We start from the raw sequence: 12,991 nt of genomic DNA on the forward strand, positions 1-12,991 counted from the left end.
CTCCTCTGAAAGCAGCTGGCTACAGAGCACAGCTGATCCCTTGCAGGGTGTCATCTTATCCCAGTGCAGTGTGGATGCAGAGTTGGGGGGAGCTTCCTTTTTTACTGACTCAGTTAGAGCCTCTCTTGTGGTACCCGGGATTTATGTCAAAGTCCCCCGTCCAAGTGCGGATCCATCCTGATGTTCCTTCGCTAATAAAAGCTGATACACGCACAGCCCAAGATGGTATGGCCACGGGCCAACTTTAATTAGTTAAATCAAGTTGTACAAGGCGTCACTGATTTACTTCTAAAAAAATCTTGCTTAATTCTGTTCTTATTAAATCAAAACCTTCTGGAGAGAATAATAGCCAAATCCAACCCACACTCCAGAGCCAGGGAACAATAATGCTACCACACAACGTCTTCTCCATTGCCACTCAAGCATAAGGGTTGGCATTGCTGTTACCAGACCTCAATACCACTCAGGCCATATGGACGTGAAGGCATGTGACCCACATAATTGTGGGTCACTAGACTCTCCTCCATAGCCTCACTCTTTGTCAGCCTACTAGCAGAACTTCCATACAACTCACAGGGGGCCAGAATCTCCCCCATGTGGCCACTCTACCAATGTCCTTAGTTCTTCCAGGCATCACTGAAGAAGACGTTTGCAATCTGACTGCACCACTCACAACAACTTCACAGTAAAAACAGGTATGTTCCAGAAAGCTACAGACTTAACATCAACCGTGATAACCTTTCTTCATAGCTTCATTAACATTGTAATGTTTTCTGAAAGAAGCATAATTTTTTTTTAGTTTTCAAATAAAAAAGGAATAATTGAAGATCATGGTGCTAAAGGGATGTCCAATTTATTGGGTTTCTAGACATCTGGGATCCTTCCTGCCACCAGCAAGACACTGGCTCAGCTTGTGTCATTCTATATTCAATATGACATTGGCTCACTAGACTTCTCTCCTGCCTCTCAGCCATATTTTTGGGGGCATGAAATTGCTCACTTTTCTTTTTTTCGAAAGAACACATCTCAGTCACCTACCCAGGGCCACAGTGATAATGAGTCACAAGCCATTTGGATCAATTGCCCCACTTTTTCTGACATTGCTTTCCCCAACCCCTTGCGTTGTCTGGAAATGTATTCCTTCCTCTGAAGCCACCACTTTTATCCTATAACTCCACAAGTTATCTGCCATCCTCTCTGGGAGCTTCAGCACTTGACATCTGTAATATAATTTAGTCTATACACACTACTCTTCTATTACTGTGTTATACAACTGACCACCTTCCACAATCAGGAGCCTGATTATGGGACAACTCATACTGAGGCGGATTTTTACCCTTAGGCTTTGTCTACACTAGCACTTTTTTCATGAAAACTTTTGTTGGTGAGTGGAGTGAAGGCTGCCACAAGTTTCATCAACAAGAGCACTGGTGTGCACAGTGCTGTGTTGGTGGGAGACACTCTCCTGTTGCCATAACTACTGCCACATTATGGGCTTGGTTTAACAATGCTGGTGGGAGATCTACTCAGCTGTGCCATGGTAAGGCCTTGTAGTGCAGTGGCCTCCCTGTGAGCTAGAGGGGGAGGCACCAACTTCTGTGCCATGGGTGGGCAAAGTCAGCCTGGGCTTGCTCCTCCCACCAGAAGCTGAGAGGCAGGGCAGGAAGTACAAAAAGCAGAGCTTGCAGCTCAGCTGGAGCCCATCGAGGGAAGGAGACAGACGTGAACGAATCACTACAGGCCTGGGTTGCTGATGCTAGCCAGCAACACCCTGGGCCAGGAGGAGACTGCTTCTGAAGGGAAGTTGCCGAAGGAGCCAGACATGTTTCCCCCTGATGATCTCTGCTTCCAGAGCTACCTGCCACCTCAGACACCACAGAGCTGTGGAGACTGCCACTGGCCTCATATCCCAGAGAGGCAGAGGATGACCCCAGGATCTAGGTCATGCAGATCAGTGTGTTGCAGCTGGATTCCCTGCTAACCCAGTGGCAAACACTGCCATTGTTATTGCCCTAGGCTCGGATATGGTGGAGTCCGATGGGTCCATATCCCGCCTACTCCTCTCCTGCCAACTCCAGTCTCAGGGTGGCAGCTTTCCCACCACAAGCCAAAAAGCTTGCATTGCCTGCCTTTGGACCTGCAGGCCAGAATCCATAAACTACCTGTGTGCTCTGCCCCTGCCCGAAGGACAGGGCCCATAAACTGCTTGGGTGTTCTGCCCTCCTTGAAGATAAGGGCCTACCACCTGCTTAATTGCTCTGCCCTGGCAGAGGGCTGAAAGCTTTGGACTACTCCTTAGCTCTATCTCACTTGAGGGTCAGAGCCAACAGACTGTTTGGTGCCCTGCCCACTGAGAGCGTCAGATGCTAACAATTGATTTTCTAATTCCTCCTGCTATTTGACAGTCTTCCTGTTGCTGTAGTGAGGTGTTGTGGTCTCCCTCTGACGCAGAGGGGGAAGGAACAATCACTACCACACTTCAGATCTGTAGCATAAACATAGCCTGTCTCAGCAATGGGAAACTAGTGCATTAATTTTATCAGCCAACAACCTATTTTGTAACCCCCTTCGTCATGGAAAAATAGGATAGCCAGTTGTCAGGCTCCAGATGTTATGAATAAAAAGCTTGTATTCCGCCACTGTTATAAGAAATTCAGTAACTGGCCCGCATATATTGCAACAGATAATTCAGATGATGAATGTATCCTCTTTTTCTGTTCACAGAATGTCTGTGGGCAGAACATTATTTCCTGGGGATGGTCGTATGACAAACTAAAAGGAATAAAATATAATAGAATTGATTGTACGGAATGCCTGTAATCTTGTTTCTGATGCAAAATGCTCAAGAAAAATTCTCTTTACATGCGTACTTAAGCATGTGAGATTAAAATTTGATTTCTACCATCATTCACTCTAGTAAACCTGAATTGTGGGAATGATTATATAAAGCAAACACAAAAGTTGTATGCACTCTAACAAAGAGTTCTAGAGCCACTTAATCATTTCAGGGTTGTTGTTGTTTTAGACAACATTCAGGTCGTTAAATGAAATTATTTCCAGGTAACATGTGTTTTGCTGCCAAATAAATGTAACACGTTAGTATGTGTGGCCGTTACTTTCATTTGTGCAAAATATATGAAGTTTAAATTTGCTATGCTTCCGATTCTGAGGTGCATGGAAACCATTTCTGCAATGCTGTGCACTTGGCATGGTGGAGAATGAGTGGCTGCTATCATGTATTGTCACTTTTGTATCGAGGCTTTGGCATGCCATTCACTGGAGGAAGAAAAGAAACATGTTCATGAATATCTTCCTTGCTTCCCAGCAGTCATAATGTAATAAGCCTCTGCTTTTTTCAGACTAACTCTTCATACCTGATGTCAATCATTGCTTAGAATGTGGAATCCATTTCATGTGATAAATGAATAAGGTGGCATGCCATTTCTTGTCTGGAAATTATGCATACACTTCATATGGTGAAAAGCCATTCTTCCCTCAGTGCTCACATCCGTGTTTCAAATATTGGCATTTCTAGAGAAAGCAAAATGCCATTTGGAATCTGTTTAAAGGGACACAATCAAGATTTGTAGGCCCGAAATTCGATAAATGGGAATGACCCTTCCCCATTCCTTCTTAGAGTCAGATCCAAAGTCCTAAAAACCTTTTATTAAGTCTTTTAAAAATAAATGTGTCAATGCTTATGTCTGCTAAAAGGAAGACCCTTTCTATTCCTCCAAAGGCCAGAAATTCAAACCTTTCAGCTGAGCCTTATGAAAACAGAACAGGGCATGTCTGATTGAGGGAAAGGGAAACTGATGTTTCAGTCTCCTAGAGGGTTCTTATAAACTAGTGAGGGAAAATCGTAATTATAAACATGATCTTACAGACTTAAAATGATGCTTTGAGGATATTTATTTTAATATGCATTGATACTTGGATGCAAAAATTATCATTTTAACCTCTTCTAGCTACGTATCTACTAGCTGCATATATTGATACTACTCTTTGGCAATGTTCATATGTATAATATTTGGCTTGTATGTGAATGTTTTGAAAAAAATGAAACTTGAAAAATAGGGTGCAGGGGGAAGGGTGCATGTCTCCTGTTTGCTAAGCATTCCCAGGCTACTACTATTACAGACACATTGAATCTCCTTTTGTATTTGACATTTTTAATGTTTAGGAATGCTGGGTTGGTTTCAAACCTACTAATATGTGTAGGATTTTGCTAAGCATAGCTATAAACTCCGAAACCCTGGCAAATAAGGACTGCCCAATTACTGCAGGTGTGCAAAGCTTCGTGGGAGAGGAAGGGACCACCTTGGCCATCAAATCCCATCCCCTGCTATCACAGCACCATATAACCCTATCCATACACCTATCAGCTCAATCTTAAAACTAGGTTGTTTGCTCCCGCTACTGCTATGGGAAAGCTGTTCCAGAATGTCTCAGGAACGCATCTGAGATGATTCTACTGTGTCCTTTTTGAGGAGCTATGTGGACTCCATGTAGAGATAGCCTATAGTCATAGCTGGCCTCAGAGTAGTGGTCTGCAGAATTCTGTCCTCAAGAGCAGTGGATCCCCATCTTTTACAAGCCAGGCACCAGTTTTATAACAAACTACCATTTCAGGAAGCCTTCCTATGTAACCATAAACAAAGGAGAGTGGTTGTTTCCGACTACAAAATATTGACAACCCCTCAATGGTCATGACACCTCAGTTCAGAATCTAGGTTTGAGGGTAGGGATGAGCAGCTGGTGCAGGAGCAAACAAGGCAGGGTTGGGTGTACAGCCAGTGCATTGACAACAGTTACATGGAGAATTTGGCCTTTTAAATCTGCACTTGAAAGGGAATCCGCTGAACTGTCATTCATGCTAAAATTTGACACTCTATGCGTGGGACTCAACAAAGACCCCAGCTATCTTACCCATTACAAAGATAGCTTCCCTAATTATCACCTCTAATACCATTAGCTCACAGACATTTATCTCCCTCCCCCCCCCCGCTTCCCCCATCTGTTCTGAAATTTGATTTGTCCTTTTCATATGTGTTCTTTTTTTTTTTAATTGTATCCTTTGGTATATATGGTTGTGACTATTTTCTTCCACTATTTGATCTGAGGAAGTGGGTCTGGCCCACAAAAGCTCATCATCTAATAAACCATCTTGTTAGTCTTTAAAGTGCTACATACAGGCAGTCCCCGAGTTACGCGGATCTGACTTATGTCGGATCCGCAGTTACGAACGGGGGTTTTCTCACCCTGGAGGACGGGAGCGGCGGAACGCCCAGATGCACCGCAGTCCCGCTGCCTGCGTCCTCCGGGGCCCAGCAGACCAGGGAGACGCGGAAGAAAGCCGCGGAAGATGCAGGCAGCGGGACAGCCCAGACGCGCCGCAGTAGACCAGGGAGATGGGGAGCAAAGCCGTGGAGGATGCGGGCGGGACCGGGGCACGTCTCGGTGGTCCCGCCACCCACATCTCCCTGGTCTGCTGGGGGGGGACAGGCGCAGCTAGTGCGCCCCCCCCCCCCAGCAGACCAGGCTTTTCTCGACGACGACCACCTGTGGCAGAGCAGCTGGGGCGCTGCCGGGTTGGTCCCGCAGCGTCGCTCCTCGGCGCTACTGGACCAACCCAGCAGCACCCCAGCTGCTCTGCCCCAGGCATCCCCAAGTCAGCCGCTGCTGAAACTGACCAGCGGCTCACTACAGGAAGCCCAGGGCAGAGTTGCTCTGCCCTGGGCTTCCTGGAATCAGCCGCTGATCAGTTTCAGCAGCGGCTGACTTGGGGACACCTGGGGTAGAGCTGCTGGGGTGCTGCTGGGGTGCTGCTGGGTTGGTCCCCGCAGCGCTGAGGTGCAGCACTGCGGGGACCTACCCGACAGCGCCCCAGCTGCTCTGCCACGGGCGTCCAGATTCAGCCGCTGTTGAAACTGATCAGCGGCTGATTCCAGGAAGCCCAGGGCAGAGCAACTCTGCCTCGGGCTTCCTGTAGTCAGCCGCTGATCAGTTTCAGCAGCGGCTGAATCTGGAGCCAGTTCCGACTTACATACAAATTCAACTTAAGAACAAACCTACAGTCCCTCTCTTGTACGTAACCCGGGGACTGCCTGTAGTCCTGTATTTTGTTACTCAGCAAGATGCACTGACTGCAGAGTCAACAGTGGTGGCTATTGAACCCTGGATTGCCCAAGAAGCATTTCCACTCTGAGTACCTTGCCTCAGTCAGACCTGGCTCCCAGTTGAAGGTCAGTCCCTAATGGAACATGCGATACCATTTTAAATGCTGGTCCATAGAGCTGTGACAATGGATGGTGCCTGAATTCAGGCCCCATACATGAATTATGCTCGGAGACCATTGTGCTTTCACTTGTTTGACTTGCCCTCATTTCTTTTTCCTCAATTTAAAAAAAACCATACGTTAGATATTGGTACTAGAATTTTACACCTGTTGTTTTCATGCAGAATAGTAACACGTTCCTCCCAGGTGTGTCAGACTTTAAAAGTTTGTGTTGTCATTAAGCTATTTTCCTTCTCTTTTGTGAGAGATGGACAATTAAAAAACATTCCCACTATTTGTAAATTCTCCTTGTGAGGAACACAGCAGATTGCCTGGATCTTCTGGTTGTTGTTCTGGCTTCAGTTTCAGAACTGAATGCACTCCTTCTGTTCCATCTGTTTGAGTTTTGACAATGCAGTGGATAAAGCTGGAGGAAGTCCCATATATAAGGATGGGCTCAGCCTCACTTTTTAAAATTGTATTTTAATTGAATAACTGGATTCAATGCAAATGGAAATGCAGCAGTGTATAGAACATTTCCAGTACTCTCCTTAAATGCAAAATTCTCTTACCATCATTATTTACCATGAAAAATATATTTACACAATTAAAATATAATGAGCATTATATTTAAATACACCTGCTATTTTTTATTACTGTGCTTTCGTTCCAATGTTGCTTATTTTATGTATCTTTTGAATTGCTAAAGTAAACATTTGAATGCCCTAGAACTTCACTTCTGAATGCATCAATATGTATTTTCCCCATTAAATAAACAGGATGTTAATTAAGAAGCAGGAAGAAAGATAAACAATCACATATTCTTTAAATAATTATTTGGTCTACTTTTGCAATATGCTTATGTTTCAATGGACAGTGGGAAAACCATGCACTCAGATGTATGCAAGAAGGGTTTCCCCTTGATTGCACTGTCTCTGTTTGGGTACGTCTACACAGCAGCATTATTTTTGAATAACTGACGTTATTCCAAAATAACAAAGAGCGTATCTACACTGCAAGCCATTATTTTGAAATAATGGAGAGGCGGTGGACTTCTTACTCCGACTCTTGTAACCCTCATTTTACCTGGAGATGGGAAGTCAAAGGAAGAATGTTCTTACTTTGACTTCCTGCTGTGTAGACAGCGTCAAAAGCCAAAATAAGCTATTTCGACTTAAGCTATGCTATTGAAGTAGCTCAAGTTGTATAGCTTAATTCAATTTTTGCCCTGCTGTGTAGAAGTGCCCTTAGTGTCTTTTAGAGAACAAGGTAATCGTCTTAGAATCTTTTATACAAACTTCTCCCTTCATATGTTACCTAGAACTTTATTTCCTCTCATAGGTCGTATTTTGCATTTGGGTGTGTCTCTTGCTTGTCTTCCTCACAATTATTGTTTCTGTTCATCTTGATGATCTTCTGTTCTACCGAGAACAAGTTTAAGCTCCAGAAATACAAAATTAACTCTTTTTTGTAATGTGAATAATCTAGTGTTTTCTGACATGGGCTCACATAAGAGCTCTGTAAAAATTGTTGCCTGGCAAGGGAATGCAATTACTTCAGTTCATTAACTTGCTAACACCATAATTGTCACCAAAGAAAGTTTGGTAGGATTTCTCAGGTAGGATATGATCACCTAAAGTGCTGAGGGAATGCACCTCCCATTTCTGTCACTGATTTGCAGCAATGTCCATTACCCACAGTGTACCTGTAAGAGAATTAGCAAATTACTTAAGCACGTGCTAAGGTACATGTATTCCAATGAAGTTAAGCACATAATTACGTGCTTTTCTGACCCTATGCTGATGCTATAATTAACTCTGTTATGACAACAATTCCTTGCTGTAACAAAACATACCTCAGTATCTTTAACAATACTTTAATATAGTATCTTTGTGGCTTTTTTACATACTCATCACTTCACAAAATCTGACAATCTACAATGGGCCTGCCTATCATTAGTACGCATTTATAGTATTCTTTTATACTTTCAAATGTTTTAATATTTTGTGAGAAATCTTTAATAAGTGCACTGCAGAGGGGAAACTAGAACACCAGACTGCCCCCTTGATTTGTAGAGTTGGGTTTTAGTTTCATAGAGGAGGGGGGAAACTCTCTCAAACTTAAAGTAATTCATTCTATAATTTAGGACCTCATTCTGCAAATTCTTAATTATCCATATAAAAAGTTTGCAGGATCCTGTGGTTGGTATGTAAGACAAGAAGTACAGGTTGGAGGGCTGTATTACTACTCAGGCAGAATTATGGTTTGGGTAGTAGAGACAGAAAATCTCAACACTTGGGTTTGTTTTAAGGGACAGTGTGTTAAGGTTGCTGTGAAAATAGGTCTTTTCCTAAGTTTGTTTGAAGATAATTGTCTCTTTTGAGAAATGTGGAGTGTTTGCAGTGCACCCTGAAAATATATGGACCTAAAATTCATGAATTGCAGAGAATACGTTTATAACATTGTAATTTTTAGTTAATTAGTAATTCATATCGCTAGAAAAATTCAGCACCCAACCTCTGTCAACAAACCAATTTTCAGATAAAAGTGCTCCTCTGATCTGTTAACAATACAAGTCTAGATTCAGCCTGAACTATGGGGTCATGACTGCCACTTCCATAATCTGCTGTTGTATAATTACAGTGGTCTGATATACCTGCTAATCCACTTTTTGATCTTGGTATTTTGTGCATCCTAGACACACTTATTAGGCTTGTCTCAATTTGGTAGTTAGTACTAGGCTATGTCTACAGTACAAAGAAAAGTCAGAAAAAGATATGTGTATCTTTTCCCACTTTTCTTCTGAAAGAGGCTTTCCCGACATTTGGCCCATCTACACGGGGCCAAATGTTGGGGAGAAAAAACCCTCTTTTGGAAATCCCTTTTTCCTTGTAGAATGAGCTTTGCAGGGATGCTGAAAAAACAGGTCTGCTTTTCCAAATTTTTTTTCGGAAAAGCAGACACATTCCTTGGATGCGGCAGAGCGGTATCCCGGAAAAGCTCTGCAGTGTAAACATAACCCTATATGTATGTTTGTGGGCTGATGTATGACAGCAGGGCCACTCACTTGGTAATGCTCATTCTACTTCTGTGAGGCAGATGCCTGCACAGTAACATGCCCCCTAAAAGGTCAGACAAAGGGGATGGCTTGTAAATCCATTGGCCAGCCCCACACACCATCCCACTCTGCACTTTGGGGTTGATGGAGTGAAATCTCATGGAGAATAGATCTTTGGGGGGGGGGGGGTTCAGATTAACTACTTCTTGCCTCCCGCACAGCAGAATTCCTTCAGCTTTGCTGCATAGCAAGTGGTTTGTGCCCCCAGGGAGAGGATGGACAGGCTTTGTTCACTGCTTCTGGAGTCTGCAGGGCCAAGAAAGAGACTTAATACAGTAGGCAATTTTGCTTCAACACTGAGGAAAAATAAAAGCATCTTGCGTGACAGATCTAGATAATTTTGCAAGTCTGCCTTCTCACTTACCCGTTTGCTGAAGCAGTTGAAATGAGACTCAGTTTCATTCAGAAAGTGGGTCTCTTTTTATGTTTCATAATATTGTTCAGAAAATCACAGAAGCGCAGAGACACTAACAGTTGCACTTGGTAAAGATTCCTCAGTTTCTCTGTCCATGGCACTCAGGTATATCCACAGAGAGGGTTAGGGCCATTTTCTTTCACTCCAGAATGAATTCAGAGTATTTTCTGAGTATCAGTTACTCAAGGCTGCACTACCTTGCCATGAAATACGCTCCCAACTAACTATTGTGAGTGCTCTGATAAGAGACAGATCATTGTGATTATAAAATAATGCCTACTTTGTGTAGGATAAAACTGTTAAGACTATTATCTTTTTAGAAGGCCATGACTAGTTTTTGGCATCTTAGACAAAGGCCCTGGTTCTGATTTCACTTACTCTGAGGTAAATATGCAGTAACTCCATTGAAAGCATTGGTGTTTACCACGTAAAACTAGTGTAAGGTCAGAATTAGACCACAGATGACAAACTGACTCTTGGTTCTGTCAAGCAGAGTTCTGGAAGCAGCATGCGTTTTATTTTTAACATTATCTAACCTAACAAGGGATTTCTAGGTATTTTCTCCTTTTACAGCCACATAGTGCACTTTGGTGAAGTTAATCATGTGCAGCCTCAGGTGACTTCTGCTTGTGCCTTCTAGTTTATTTTCTAGCCTTACTTTCATTCTCCCTTATTAATAGATATGCTGAGGTTTCAGGGGAAGCTTAACTGTCTAGAAGCCATTTCTCTTGAACTAGCTGTGACACATCCCCGCCTGATAGGAGGCACTCACTTTCCCCTCAGAGGGGTATCTGATTTCATTGGGAGTCCTCTCAAACTCTGGCATTGCAGAAACAGGTGCCCATCAGATTTTGTTCAGCTAGGAAGCACTATGTACTCACTCTAATTACAAATCCCGTGATCTGGCTCTACTTGCAGCTTGATATGTATTGCTGTATGTATCCTCAGGCTGAATTTTTTTTTTCATTAATGGATATTTTTCTGGAGTTCAAAACACCTGATCCTTGCGTGAACATGGAGACAGGACTGCTATTTTAAAAATATTCTAAAAATCCTTTACGAGCCCACCCATAGCCGATAGATACTGTTATGTTTGAGTCAGGTATTTTATTTGTATGTTTGCAGCACTTGCAGAACATAGATCTATGAGCCTGACTCTGTTTCTTATTGGTTCTAGCTATTTTAGGGCCTTCTATTGTCTCAAATGGTAAAAGGTTATCTTCTCGGTGCAAAATTTTCTGGGTTCCTTTTCCCATGGTGGCTGTGATGCGGGGTGGATTGTGCTGCTTACCTGTGACCACAATGATTTTTTTTTTCATTTCATTGCCTCATTGCTTGTGGTTTGAAAGTGTAATGAATTTTTAACACCTGCTAATGAAATAAACAGCTGGCATACTCCATGGGCAAGGACTTACGTACCCTTTGACCTGTCTGGATTCATTTGATTAGTCACAAAGACACTGATCCTGTGGAGCAATTGAGCATCCACAGTTTCGTTTGGTTTCAAAAGGGGCTGAAGGTGCCCAAAAGACTGACAGGCATCCCTAGACAGATATGCCAGTTGATGTTTTGGCCCTCCTGAAATGTGTTAGACATACTATCAACCATGGACATCTACTTTATCCTTCTCTTCGGCACACTTTATTTCAGCCTCGTCTCATGGTTACAGGGCTAGTGCCGCCTCTTGTCCCAGAGTACCCCTTCAGCCGTCAGGCTTCCTGCCTTTACCTATCTGGAGATGGGATTTCACAGTTTTTACACCTCTAGACCAGGATCTGGACTATGGTAACCTGTGTGTCAGCCATGATTATCCTACAGGTCTGACCAGCTCTAGCTTTGTCCCTCTTAAATATTTGCTGAGAGGTGGCTTATCTTGTGCCATTCTTTTCCTTCTTTCCTATTTTATCGGGGCAGCCCTCTACTTAACCCAACATATTCATACAATGAACATCCCAATAGGCAAGCCACCATACGCTATTCATAAATCATGATAGAGCAGCTCCAAACCCATCACACCCCTGTTTTATACCAAACGTTTTGCCTTTTGTATGAGCTTTATTTTACTTTTGGAGTAGGGAAACTGTGGGTGGTGGGGGGAGGTTCTGTGTCAAGGATATATTAGGCTTCAGAGTGCTATTGGGTGGAGAGTCACAGGGAGAGTCTGTGTGGGGCCTGGTTGCTGAATATCTTTCTGGCCCAGGTGAATGAGAATGGTTAATGCAGTCTTTTCTATTAACTTTCAGCACACATTCCAACGGGCACAAAGCCAATATTACAAGAAAGAGGTGAATTTTATGTACCTGCAACAGTCAACTGCAGGTGATATTTACAGAAACAATGAAAATTGTGAGATATTTTGAAACTTATGATATAAAATTTCCCATCATAATAATATTGACTGAACGGCAGGTGTGAGTATCAGCTTCTCCCACCTTGTGTGAAATCTCTAGAAATTACAGGTGGGAGAGTGATATGCTTGTGTCTTAATTATACACAGAGGCAAAAGGGGAAAGTGGGAGTCCCTTAGGCTTTCACATGATCTAGATATGTGAAGGTGGTTCCCTAGACCTACACTACATGGATAAATGGTCATTTTGGATCTGAATGCTTGTTTTCTCTTAGAGAATGAATTGTTCAGAATGTGCACAAGCTGGAAGGTGAAGGGCAGTTCTGAGAAGACAGGATGATGAGAACAAGAAGATGAACCTGAGGAAGAAGCTGAATTCCAAAAAATATTGCCCATGCAGTCTTCCCTGGTGGATTATCATGTGCTAGTTGACATATTAATGTAGAAGTAATGTACCCTAAGGATTAGCCAAATGTTCATTTGGTCTCTGATAGGATTGCATAAAAGATGCACATGCACCATTTTTTCAGAAACAAAAGCTGCATTTGTGTGTGGGAATAGGTGTGTGTGTATACCAGATTGTTGGCACACTGCAAATTTGGAGTGTACACTAAATGGCGGCCCATTGAAAAGTTTAAACAAGGTGCCCAGTGAGCAAGGAAGTGTGTTGCAGAGGTGAAATGAATATATGGTAATAAACAATATTTGTAGCCCAGGATCTAAGTATAGCTTAGAAAGAATTTGAATCATCTTCTGAGCAGCTCCAACTTCATTTATGTGGCTAGTGTTCAACAGCCTAATTCTTTCTATTGTAGGTTGTGGCTGCCCTGTAAG

General features: G+C 43.0%; 1 long non-coding RNA gene across 1 annotated transcript in view; it reads left to right on the top strand.

Moving 5' to 3' along the window:
* LOC142827234 (uncharacterized) overlaps window positions 1-12,745 on the top strand; it is a 36,048-nt gene extending 23,303 nt beyond the window's left edge. The window contains exon 4 of the long non-coding RNA XR_012901830.2: window positions 12,433-12,745. This is a non-coding gene — a long non-coding RNA (uncharacterized LOC142827234). The remainder of the gene's footprint in view (window positions 1-12,432) is intronic.
* Window positions 12,746-12,991: the final 246 nt, after the last annotated feature.

Source organism: Pelodiscus sinensis, chromosome 2 (assembly GCF_052426305.1).
Source record: "Pelodiscus sinensis isolate ZL-2025 chromosome 2, ASM5242630v1, whole genome shotgun sequence".
Taxonomy (NCBI): Eukaryota; Metazoa; Chordata; order Testudines; family Trionychidae; genus Pelodiscus; species Pelodiscus sinensis.